Genomic DNA, 12,115 nt, shown 5'->3' on the forward strand with positions numbered 1-12,115 from the left:
TTTTGCGTGTACTAGACTGAACCAAGAACTATTAATTCTTTTTATTTTTTAATATTGATTTTCTTTAATTTCCATCAAGGTAAAAATAAAATACTATGGAGAGTTTTTATAGAAAAACAAGTGTTTTGCCTTTTTTCAGTCCCACTTGCCACAGGCAAATATTCTCCCCTTTTTGGCAGGTTAAAAAGACTAAAAGGTTTAATACTGATTTTTATCCCTGTATTCCTTTCAACTGATCCCTGAAAAGTTACATCTGCAAGTAATCTGGTGCATATCTTTCAAGAATTCATTTCTCAGCTCATCACAAACATACATATGGTCATGCATTGCCTATGGTTGTGCTATGTCCTGAAAAATGTATCTTTAGGCAATTTGTCATTGTATGAACACCACAGTATGTACTTATACAAACTGGAATAATTACCATGTCAATAACCACTAGATATCACGTTATAGGACAACCATTGTGTTTGTGGACTGCTGTGTTATGCAGCACACAACTGTACATATGTAGAAACAGCAGCCACTTTTTAATTGCCAGTACTGCAAAAAAAATATTTATTTTTTTCTTTTTTAGTATTCTGGTAATGACCTCCAGACATTCAATTATATGCTTTTGCTGATATTTCTTTATTTCTCAATTTAAAAGTTACTGTTTTCTGAGTACAGTGGTTCATACCTGTAATCCCATCTATTCAGGAGGTTGAGGCAGGAGGATTGCATGTTTGGGACCAGACTGGCTAATGTAGGGAGACCAAGTCTCAAAATAAAAATAGATAAGGGCTAGGGGTATAGCTCAGTGGTAAAGTACTTGCCTAGCATGCAGGAGGCCCTGGGTTCTATCCCTAGGAACACAAAACAAAATCATGAAAGATACTATCTATTCACTTTCTGTATTCCATGTGAATATCTTTGGAAGAGAGTTCCAGACAGGGGCAAAAGCAAAAGCCTCAAAGCAGGAGTTTGAGATGGTGGAGGGCCACATGGATCAATTTAGGGATTTCTTTTAAACTCTTAGTTAAATGGGAAACTGCTGCAAGGTTTTGAGCAGAGAAGTGACATGGTCTGACCTGTATGTTTAGAATGCTGTGTGTGTCTTCCCTGTTGATAGGTGCAGGACGACATTGGTGGAGGAAGGGGACTAACCATGCAGCTCTTAATTAACCTAGAAAGATGAGGTTCCTTCTGAGTAGGCAGTGCTCTTAGAGTTAGTGAAGTAGCCCATTCTGGATATACTTTTTTTGTAAGGTATATTTTTGTATATTTAATTGCTATTTTGAAATTCTAATGCATTTTTTTTGCTAATCACTTGTTTAAAAACTGAAACACATGTAAATAAAAAGCAAGTTTTGAAAATACTTAATGTTCGAGTGTGTGCATTTCAATTCAGAGTAGTTGCTTGGGTAGCAAGACTTGGAAATACAAAGGGAAAGGTTCTGCTCAAGCAGAGGAGGTAGGTGCTGATGCCTTTAGCCACTTCTGTAACAGGCCATAGTGTGAGAATGCTAGGCTTCAAATGGAGATTACACTGGAAGTCCAGGCCTTACCAACTACCTAGGCTTTAATTATACAGGCACATGTTGACAGTCTCCAACTGTGAACTCAGGGCAGCCTGAAGTAGCTGGACTGGGCTTTTTTCCTGTTCAGCCCACATGACCCCAAGGATTAACCCCCAAACCAACCCTTTTGCTATATATCCCAGACCTGAAAGTATTTGTCTTGAAGAGAAAAAATGCTGGTCCAAAGTCCTCTAAGCCAGTGCTACTCCTCACTCCTCACTAGGACATCTGTAGCTTAGCTTCGGTCCCATGGCTTCAGGAAAACTTGTTGTGAGGCCATCTATGACCATGTAGTTGAATCTGGACAGCCTCATCTATTCTCCACCAGGTGCCTGAAGACCTACACTCAGTCTGAGCCACTGGCCCCTATGAATAGCTTGTTTTGTCTCTTATTCCTTCACTGCCCATTGCATTACTATTATTTTTCTCATGCTGTTGGAATTCACAAAATCCCCTTGCTTTTCCCATCTGCATGCACATTATCCAGCTCTGTATCTCTGACTTAAAAACTCAGCTGCCTATTTGACAGTCCAAAATCAAGCATAGGTGCCCTTACTGCCCTCATCTCCCTACATCCAGCCACCTCCTACCACTTACCAGCCACCCTCCTCCATATATTTTTCTCTGCACCATAGCCACAGCCCACATGCTGCTTCTACTGGGGTAATATAAGGTAAGACACTCAGGCCACTAGATGGAAAGCAGACTAGGACAACCACTGAGAGTAGACAGGGTGTTGGCCATGGTGACTACCATGAGTGCACCTTATGGGCTAAAGGTCATGAGATGGCAGGAAGTTTGGATGAGGATGTGCACATCTGCAGGGATAGCTTGGAGGTCTACAGGTGGAGAGGAAACAGCATCTAGGGCTTGAGTTCAAGGTCCATATCTGGGTGGGGTGCTGCCTTGAGGAGATCCAGGATTGTGGTGATGGCTTGAGGAGATCCAGGATTGTGTCTGAGAACTGACACCATCTGTCATCAGAAAATAAGCTAGCAAATATGAAAATATCCCACAAGGTAGAAAAGCAGGAAGAGCCTGCAAAGAACTGACACAGCAAAGATCCTGAAATACCCATTAGATTTGTAACTTGAGGTTCACTGGTGGCCTATAAAGAACACTTTCATGGAATGACAGGGTGGGCTGAACACAAGGTAGAAAGTGAGGAAAAACAGCTTCTCAAGAGAGGAGCAGTGGATTAGAGGAAGGCCAGCAAGACATTCACAGCTCATGCTCAGGGTCCAGATGGATCTGGGCTTGATTCCAGTTCTGCCCATTTGCAGCTGTGTGACCTTGGGTATATTTGCTCTTCTGGGCTTCAATTTCCTTCTAGGCTAGACGGTAGGAATAGCCAGGGCTGAAAAGACTGTCCATGTGGAGTACTGTCATAACCTCGTGTGCTCCATGAGATGGAAGTTCACGGGAATAATCTGCCCAGTGGAGCAGGAAAGCCAAAGGCACAGGAGCTGAGAAATCCCTACCTCTAGTCCCAGTACAAGTGGGTAGATGGTGGTGGTGTTTTGGAAAGCAAGGAGAAAGTGCAGCCAACAAGCAGACAACTGAGAGTGGAAGGCCTAGAGATGAGTGGCTGCAATAAGGGTGGACTGCCATCTCAGCAACATCCCTCTTACTCTGCTGCAGGATGCCCCAGCCCAGCTGGACCCACCCTCTAGATGTGTCAAGGCACATGCATAAAGGCATGTGTACCTCAGGGAAAACGCTATGGGATGCCCAGCATGCAGCTGGCTCTCTGCTGCCATCACACAGCCAACACCCAATCTACTCACCCCTCTCTTCCACCACAGAAAGAAACTGAGCTACATGTAGAGATCACAGAACAGGGAAGACCTTAAGATCTTCCTTCTGGTTACAAGGCTGCTTTATACCAGGCCTTTCCTTGCCTTCAACTGTGAGTCCCACATCACTTGGTACATTAGATATAAAAGCTGCACTGTCTCCAAGGGGAATGCTTCTTAACTTATTCTGCACAGCAGAAAGAAAATGTCCAGTCCTTAGCAAGACACTCAAGTAGCCTGAAACCTATGAGCACGAGAGGCTCCCAGAATTCATCAGCATACATTTCAAATCCTCCTTTGCTACTCAGCCTGAAAGGATACTCTCTACATGGCTCCTTGAAGAGCTGTCAATTCCAGAGGCTCTTTGGTGTCACACTTCCAGCCTCTGCTTTTTCCACTAGCTCACCCACTTTGGTCAGGTCATTATGCCCCTTACCCTAGGGAATTCTGCCAGCAGTTTTCTCCTTCCATATGGATCTTCCCATGATTTAGAGAAGTAACACAAGAGCTGCCCTTCTAAAAGTTGCTTTTTCAGTTTCAGGAACAGAATTAACCCACCCAATTAAGTTTGCAGATGCTTAAAATAAACCATTTTTCAATATGTACACACAAAGGCTAAATGCAAACCAGAGTAATGCACAGGTGATCTCTAAGGCTGTACTGAGAAAACAGTGACTAGATTATGACACACAGAAGCCTGTCCTGCACACAGCTAGTTAAATCACGATGCACAACCACATCCAGCTCAAGGCAGGACAGCTCTTCCAAGGTGTCTGCAGTGAGTTATGGTGAGATTTCCAAAAACACCACAGGTGTAACAGCGCTACTCTGAAGGGCAACTTAAACACAGCAATCCTCATGCTGCCTGAACATGGTCCACTTGGTTTTTTATGCTTCTTTCCTTACTGGTTGCTAGATTAGACTGAATTTTTTTAAGGATTTATCTTGATGACTTAGAAAAATACATGTCACTTCTCAACTTGATTCAGGTAGTACACGATCATAAAACTGAGTAAGTCTTTTAAAAAACAAAACTCCACAGACCCCATTGTAGAAATTTCAGGATACCCTCCAAGGTAACAATCAGGGAATCTTCAACAGTTCCAGGAGTGCTCCTACAGCTCCAAAATAACCCTCATGTTCTGAAAAAAGTGCTTTCAACTGTTTCTTGGACCAATAATCCAAAGCATATACCAAAAGCTGCATGTCTATGGTATTAATTCTCAAAAAATTCCAACAAATACCACCTGGTTAATGTTCTCGAAGCTACAGCCCAGCCTGACAATCCAAACCTCTCATAATCTTCTCCATATATATCTCTCACTAGTTTATCCACTTTGGTGCTACCTCCACAAGATACCATTTCAAGAGCTTCTTCAAAAGTGGTACAGCCAGTAAGAAGACAGCAGAGACCAAAAATATTTCCTCCTCTAAGACTTGTGCCTGTGACCCTCTTGTAATTATCTTTGGAGTACACTTCTAAAATGCTAACCCCTGAGCCAATGTTCACCAGAAGCAGAGAATGTGGGTTTTTCAACTCAAATGGTAACTTCTGACATTTTTCAGAATCAGCAGGATTTTAAAAGTAATAGCACTCTGATAGTCCATTGAAACCAACTAAGTCAATACATAAAATTCCTTGGATTAAGCAGTCTAGTTCATGCAGTTTGCAAAGCTGAAGACCACCTATCTTTGCATCCACACAGAGTCAGGGCCTTCAGCTCCATGTGCAAGTCCCTAATGCCCCTGGACCCATAAGCCACATTGGAGGTCAAGTACTTTCAAATGCTTTGAAGACTCTCCAATTCTTCCTCTTCTTCTTCAGCAGTGATGTCTTTGAGTTCAAAATAAACCAGTATGACAAGGGTTCCACCAATATCCAAGCCAAACCATGGAAAAAGCGGCTGCTTTTTCTGGAGGCTTTTGACCTGTGAGCCAGAGACTCAGGCAGGGCCGCTGTAGGAGTTAAGCCCATGGGGCCTCACACCATCTGTCTAGGCCCAACAGCAGGCGCTGACAGGTTGCTTGCAAGAGGCCACAGTGACCCCTGCCTCTGACCTTCGGAGCCTGTGGGTGCTGGCTCCCCAGCCCAAGAGTGTGAGGTGGAGGCTGCCCTGCCATGGCGCTCCAGGCGCAAGCCGATTTGGCAGGCTCCCATTGGCAACCCCCACCGATGCCCCCCACAAGCCAGCCCCCCTAGGGCCGCAATCCTCCTGCCTCCTCAGAGGCAGTCCTGCCTGAGCCTCTGGATATGCTTTGATGAGGCAATTGGACCTTTTCTCCTTTCTTCCATCTTCCACATGCTTGTACCTGAACCCTCACATATTCTGTCAGCTGTATTTTTGTTTTTGCATTTCAAGGTCAATGCCAAATTCATTCTTTACCTGAGACCCATCTTTCATATGTTGCTTATAGGTTGATCCTCAAAATTGAAAATTAGTGATTTCCCTAATTTATATTATTGTGTCTTTTTAACTATCATTTACTGCATAGTCAAATAATGTGCAACAATTACATATCTTTTTATAGGTTTAAGGTCATGATCTCTAGATCCTTGGAGAAGAATGTTCTAGTGCCCAAATGAAATAAATTTTATTTTATCATTTCATAAATAACTTAAGATGATGCTGTATGTTAATGGGCTTTGTTTTTGTATCATGACTTATTTTACATGATTTTTGTTGTTTGTGTTTCCTGAAATTTCTATTTGTCTTTCTTTTATTTTTACTGAGAGAACATTTCTTTACTACATCATGGATGTCACACAGTTCCATAATTATTCTATCTTTAATGTAGACCACATTTCATTTTTGTTCTTGAAGACACTGCATTTGGGGGCCAACTGGCTTCCTATTCTGATTTAGATTGTTTATCAAACTCCATGCACAACTCTCAACCTGGAATTGTTTTTTTTTATTAATCTTCACTCCTAGTTCCACTCCCTCATATTCTACATCATTATTGGTTTGTACCTCACTTCTCTGGAATATATCCAAAGGCATATTGAACAGAAACAAACAAACACATAGAAGGGAGATGAAATTCCTGAGCACTTGCAAATTTGAAAATGTCTTTCATATGCCTTCATGTTGATTTATAGTTTGGTAGAACACAATGTTGAGAGACACAACCAAGTCAAGATGGCACCTGGCACTTTGCCAGGGGGAGTGGTTTGAGAAGTAATGCCTGCAAGCCATTAAGATGATGCAGATTTCTTAATGACTGACTGCTGTATCTAATGATGTTAATTAAGTTAAGCTTTGTATAATCATTAAGATGATGAGGATTCCTTATTAGTTGACTGCTGTATCTAGTTTATGTTAATTAAGTTAAGCTGTGTGTCATTAGTTGGATATATACTTCTCTGACTCATAATAAAGTGGCTCCCGCTGTATCAACCTTCACAAGTTTCTTGTAACCATCCACACCCCCCCACCCCGGTTATTTTGCCCAGCCAGACTTTGACAGATGGTGGCCTGTATGGGGAGCCCCGGGACACTCTGGGGTAAGTGACAAGGAAAAGCTGCCCATCACTAGAGATAGGATGGGAGCAAATCTGCTCATCCCTAGAAGTAGATAGGACAAGAGGAAGGATGGACATTTTGAGAAAATGGAGAGGATTAATACAGTATGTTTGTGTCTTGTTTTGTCTTGGTTTTTTGTATTGTCTTTGTTACAAAAATCTCAAGGGGTGTTAAGTAAATTGCTAAGGGAAGGAGACACCCTAGTGGAACCAAGAACAGTTAGGGCAGCACAAAATTGTATATTCAAAGTTTTTCCCTCCTCAGAATGGTGAAGACATTGTTTCATTCTCTTCTAGCACAGAGTGTTCCTAATAAGAAGTTTGATGCCAGTTTATTATTGTTTCTTGGTAAGTGACCTCTTTTTCCTCTTTTTCTCTAGAGACTTTAAAAATATCTACTTTTCCTATGTTTATTGCAGCACTGTGCACAATAGCCTAGATATGGAATCAACCTAAATGTCCATCAGGAGGTGAATGGATCAAGAAAATGTGGTATGTACACAATGGAAATTCTATTCACCCATAAAAAAGAAGAAAATCCTGCCATTTGTAACAACAGAGATGAGCGTATAGGGCATTATGCTCACTGAAATGAGTTCATGACAGAAGGACATATTCTTCAATATTCCACTTCCAAGAGATTCCTAAAATAGTCAAATTTGTAAAAGCAGAAATATAATGGTGGCTGCCAGGTACTGGGGGAGGGGGAATGGGCAGTTTCTGGTCCATGTCTAGAAAGTTTCAGTGAACCAGGATAAGTAAGTTCTAGAAATCTGCTGTACAACACTGTGCTTGCAGTGAACACAATGTCCCACAAACCTAAAATGTAGTAAAAAAAGGTAGACCTCATCTTATATGTTCTTACTACAGTAAAATATAAAAATAAAAATAAAATCCTGTCTCTAATCATTTGGTGTTCTAAAATTTCATGGTAACATGACATGGTCTTTTTTTTTCCTTGGTATTCATTTATCCCCTTTATTAAGAATAGTTATGTCCTAAACTTTGGAGGAGATCTCTCTATAATTTTTACCATTTCATTCTTCCTTATTTTTATTTTTTCTCTATTCTTTTTAATTTTTTTTTAATATTGATTATGCTTTAGTTGTATTTGGACACATAATCTTTATTTCATTCTTATGTGGTTCTGAGGATTGAATCCAGGGCCTCACACGTGCACCTCAGACATGCTAGGCTAGCTCTCTACTGCTGAGCCACAACCCGAGGCCAGGAATTTTTTTTTTTGTGTGTGTATGTGTGAGTGTGTGTGTGATGCTGGGGATTGAAGCCAGGGCCTTGTGCATGTGAGGTAAGCACTCTACCAACTGAGCTATATCCCCAGCTATTTTTCTTCTCTATTCTATTTGCTGGATGTTGAATCTTAAGGATTTATTTTCTTTGTTTCACCTTCTCTGAAGCTCTCTTTTTCTAATCTCTTGATTTATTTTCTAGAGGGGGTCCTAGTCTTTGTCTTTCAACACTTCAATTTTATTTGGGGGGTTACTGGGGATTGAACCTAGGGGTACTTTACCACTAAATTACATACCCAGTCCTTTTTATGTTTTTATTTTAAGACATGGTCTTACTAAGTTGCTGGAGCTGGTCTGAAACTTGTGATCCTCCTGTCTGGGCCTCCTGAGTCCCTGGGATTACAGGTATGTGCCACTAAACCTGGCACACTGTCCCATGAACTTTCAATTGATTTTTAAAATTTTAGCAATCATATGCTTAGTTTACAAGACTTTCCTTTTGTATTTTATTTTGATGTGTGTGTGGGGGAGGCAGGGTGAGGAGTAGGATTATCTAGGGCTAATTTTGTGGAAGTAATTAATATATTTTCAAATTTCTCTAAGAATACAAATTCAAATATTTTAGTTTTTTTTTTTCCTATTTTATAAGCCTACAATCTCTGTTCTTCTTTCTGGATTAGTAAATCTTAGATTTGTTTGTTTATTCTGCTTATTTTCTTTGTCTTTCAACACTTCAATTTTATTCTGGGAGTTACTGGGGATTGAACCTAGGGGCACTTTACCACTAAAGTGGATCTTTAGTTGTCCATCATATTTAAGAATGGGACTGTCCTAGATAGCTTTTTGGAGTTTCTTACTATTGAATATGTAGGTCTTTCCTCCTACAAGCTAAGTGCCTGTGCTGGGAGCTCCATGTACATGGGAAGGATAATTAATTATGGTAATGCTGGTTACCAAAATAAGCCTCAAAATTTCATTGGTTTTCTATGATATTTGCTTGTTTCTCAACTGCAGCATGGTTCAGATGTTCCTGATTCATGGGTGGCTTTTCCTCATGTAGTGACTCAGAGACCAAGGCTCCTTCAACTGATGCTACAGCCATCTTTGACCTTCATGGCTTCTGATTCCTGCTGGCACACAGTGAGTGAGAATGTGAAAATTCACTTTTTCTTTCTTTATTCCTTCCTTTCTTTCCCACTTCCTCCCCACCACCCCACCACCCCACCATCCACTGGGTACAGAACCCATGGCCTCACAAATGTTTAGCATGTGCTGTACCATTGTGCTACATCCCAGCTCCGCAGTTGCTTTCTTAAATGCCCTGGCCTGAAAGTGACACACACCACTTCTCACATTCTGTGTAGTTAAATAGCTACGTTTGGATATAAGGGAGGCCAGAAAATAAAATACCCAGTCTGGTAGTCCCTTCCCAGAAAAGCATCAGGTTAAGGAATGAGGAAGTCAAGTTCTTGTTACATAGATAAACACAGCTTTTTAATATATATATTTAAATTGTGGATGGGCAAATACCTTTATTTAATTAATTAATTTGTTGATTTTTATGTGGTACTGAGGATCAAACCCAGTGCCTCACACATGCCTGACAAGTGCGCTGCCACTGAGCCACAACCCTAGCCCCAGCTAACCACAGTGTCAATAAACAGATTTACCCACTAGTTGCCTTAATCTTGGGGTTAGAATGTTGATGACTTTTAGTTTTGCATGGAGAGGTTTGGAACTCCAAAGAAGAAGGCAGAGGGCTTTACTGAGGACAATGATGTCCATCCTCAGCATACCTAATTCTCCTCAGTTTGATCTGTTTTTCAGAAGAAGAAAACTTATTTGATTTTTCCCAGAAGTGAAATGCTAGTTGGTATTTTATGTATTTAAAAATGGTAGAGGAAGGCAGGAAGTTTAGGCAGATATCTGGTGCCATCATGTGCTAGGCCCACTTTCAAACAATCCTTCCATTTTAGCCTCTTAGCTCTCTGCCCTTAGAGGCACCTGCAAACTGAGCCTGAAGCTTCTTTGGGTTTCTGCCATGGACAACTTATCTCTTCTACACTAAAATCACTTCCTGCATATTCCATCCTGCACTGGCAATTCTCCTCCTGCTTCCCTTGGTGTTCTGAATTAATTCCCATTTATCATTAGGCCTTAGAAATGTAGGGAAGAAGAAGTCTTGTGCTGGGTCTTGAAACCCCAGAAGTTTCCTTGCAGGAATGTTTCATGTATTCAACCAGAGTTTTATTTGGCTATATTATCTTTAAAAAGTCACTTCTCTGTCTGCTCAATCGTTTTAAAGCATGTTCAGAACTAACAGCTCAGACTACTAATTTTGGGTTTTCATCAGGAAGCATGGCTCCTAGAGTCTGTCATCCTCTGCCTACCAAAAGGCCAGCAGGAGGGTGATATTTGAAGTGTGTTTAGAGGACATTTGCTTCAATTATTTAACCTCTATTCTTCAAATAAATTGGAACAATCATTGGCCTAGTCTTAGCCATAACTGCCTTGAATGAGTTGTGGTTTAGCTTTATGACCTTCATTTTAACAACACGACATAGTACCCTTATTAAGCCTGTTATTGTGATTATTTTAGGATTTTTTTAAGAGACATTATCCGCTATCTTTATCTTTCAGAAAGATTTTTTCAAACAACTCTTTGCTACAAAAACTTGACTTTTTTCAAAACCCAGATGCATTCCCTCCTTTCTGATAATGAGAATTGTACAATTCATTGTAGAGTCATGTGCTGAATGCAGATGCTTTGATCAACAAGAGAAACCTTATATTTGGTAGCTAGAAGATACAGCTTAGTGTGTAGTGGGGCTATGCCACCTAGGTTTGTGTATGTGCACTGGTGTTCACTCAATAACATTGTCTAAGGATTTGTTTTTTAAAATACATCCCTGTCATTAAGCAACATGATGTCATTTCCCTTTATCATCTTTTTAAAGTTCTTTAGTCTTGATTTTATTCTCTGAAAACTCTAAAAGTGTCTCTAAGATCATGTGAATTCAGGGCTGTGGTTGTAGCTCAGTGGTAGAGAACTTGCCTGGCACATGTGAGGCACTGGGTTTGATCCTCAGCTCCACCTAAAAATAAGTAAATAAATAAAATAAAGGTGTTGTGTCCATCTACAACTAAAAAAAAGGAAAAAAGAAGAAGATAATATAAATTGAGGAAGAACTGGGTTGGTAATTGGTTTCATACTTTACCTGGCTGCAATTCTCAAATGGGGACAGGCTAAAGGTGTGCAGGGTGAAGAGTGCTCTGTGATTATTTAAGGCTTTTTAAATTTAATATATGGTACAATTTTAACATAATTTGTTTCTTATACATTTTATAAATGTAAACATAAATTAAAATACACATTAACTGGAAATCTACTTGAGAAATTTGTGTTTTTTTTTTAACCTTGCAATAATGTGGCCATAATTCTTACATAATAGACCTTTTTGGACTCTACTTATAGTAAGATTTTACTATATCTTCCTTTATTTATTAATTCTACAGGGTTAATACAATGTACACACTATATGTTGACAATGATCAGCATACATTTTATGTTATACTTATTGTATAATGAATGGGTTATTTTATTATACACTTCAAAACTCCTGTACAAGATAACATAAATAACATGAATATGAAAATAAAGTAAATAAAAAATTTTAGTTGGGTACATTTTGGTATGTATCTATTTTGATAGAATATCATATATTTGGTACTCATTTCCATAGAGAAATACTTTTCTTCCTTTTAAATATTTTTTTGAAGACATACAAAATAGCCTTACTATTTGTAGTGGATTGAAAAAGGAATCTGCAAAATTTATGTCCATTGGAAACTCAGAATATGATCTTGTTTAGAAATAAGGTCTTTGCAAATGTAATGAGTTAAGATGAGGCCATACAGGATTAGAATGTGCCCTCAAATCCAATGATTGATGACCCTGTAAGAAGGTCATGGGAAGACCTAGAGACA

The 12,115-nt window shown here is 39.8% G+C and overlaps 1 pseudogene; it reads right to left on the minus strand.

Moving 5' to 3' along the window:
* Positions 1-4,438: 4,438 nt before the first annotated feature.
* Positions 4,439-5,513, minus strand: LOC144249224 (pantothenate kinase 2, mitochondrial pseudogene; annotated as a pseudogene).
* Between the last annotated feature and the right edge of the window lie 6,602 nt (positions 5,514-12,115).

The sequence above is a fragment of the Urocitellus parryii genome, chromosome 11 (genome assembly GCF_045843805.1).
Source record: "Urocitellus parryii isolate mUroPar1 chromosome 11, mUroPar1.hap1, whole genome shotgun sequence".
In the NCBI taxonomy this organism is placed as follows: domain Eukaryota; kingdom Metazoa; phylum Chordata; class Mammalia; order Rodentia; family Sciuridae; genus Urocitellus; species Urocitellus parryii.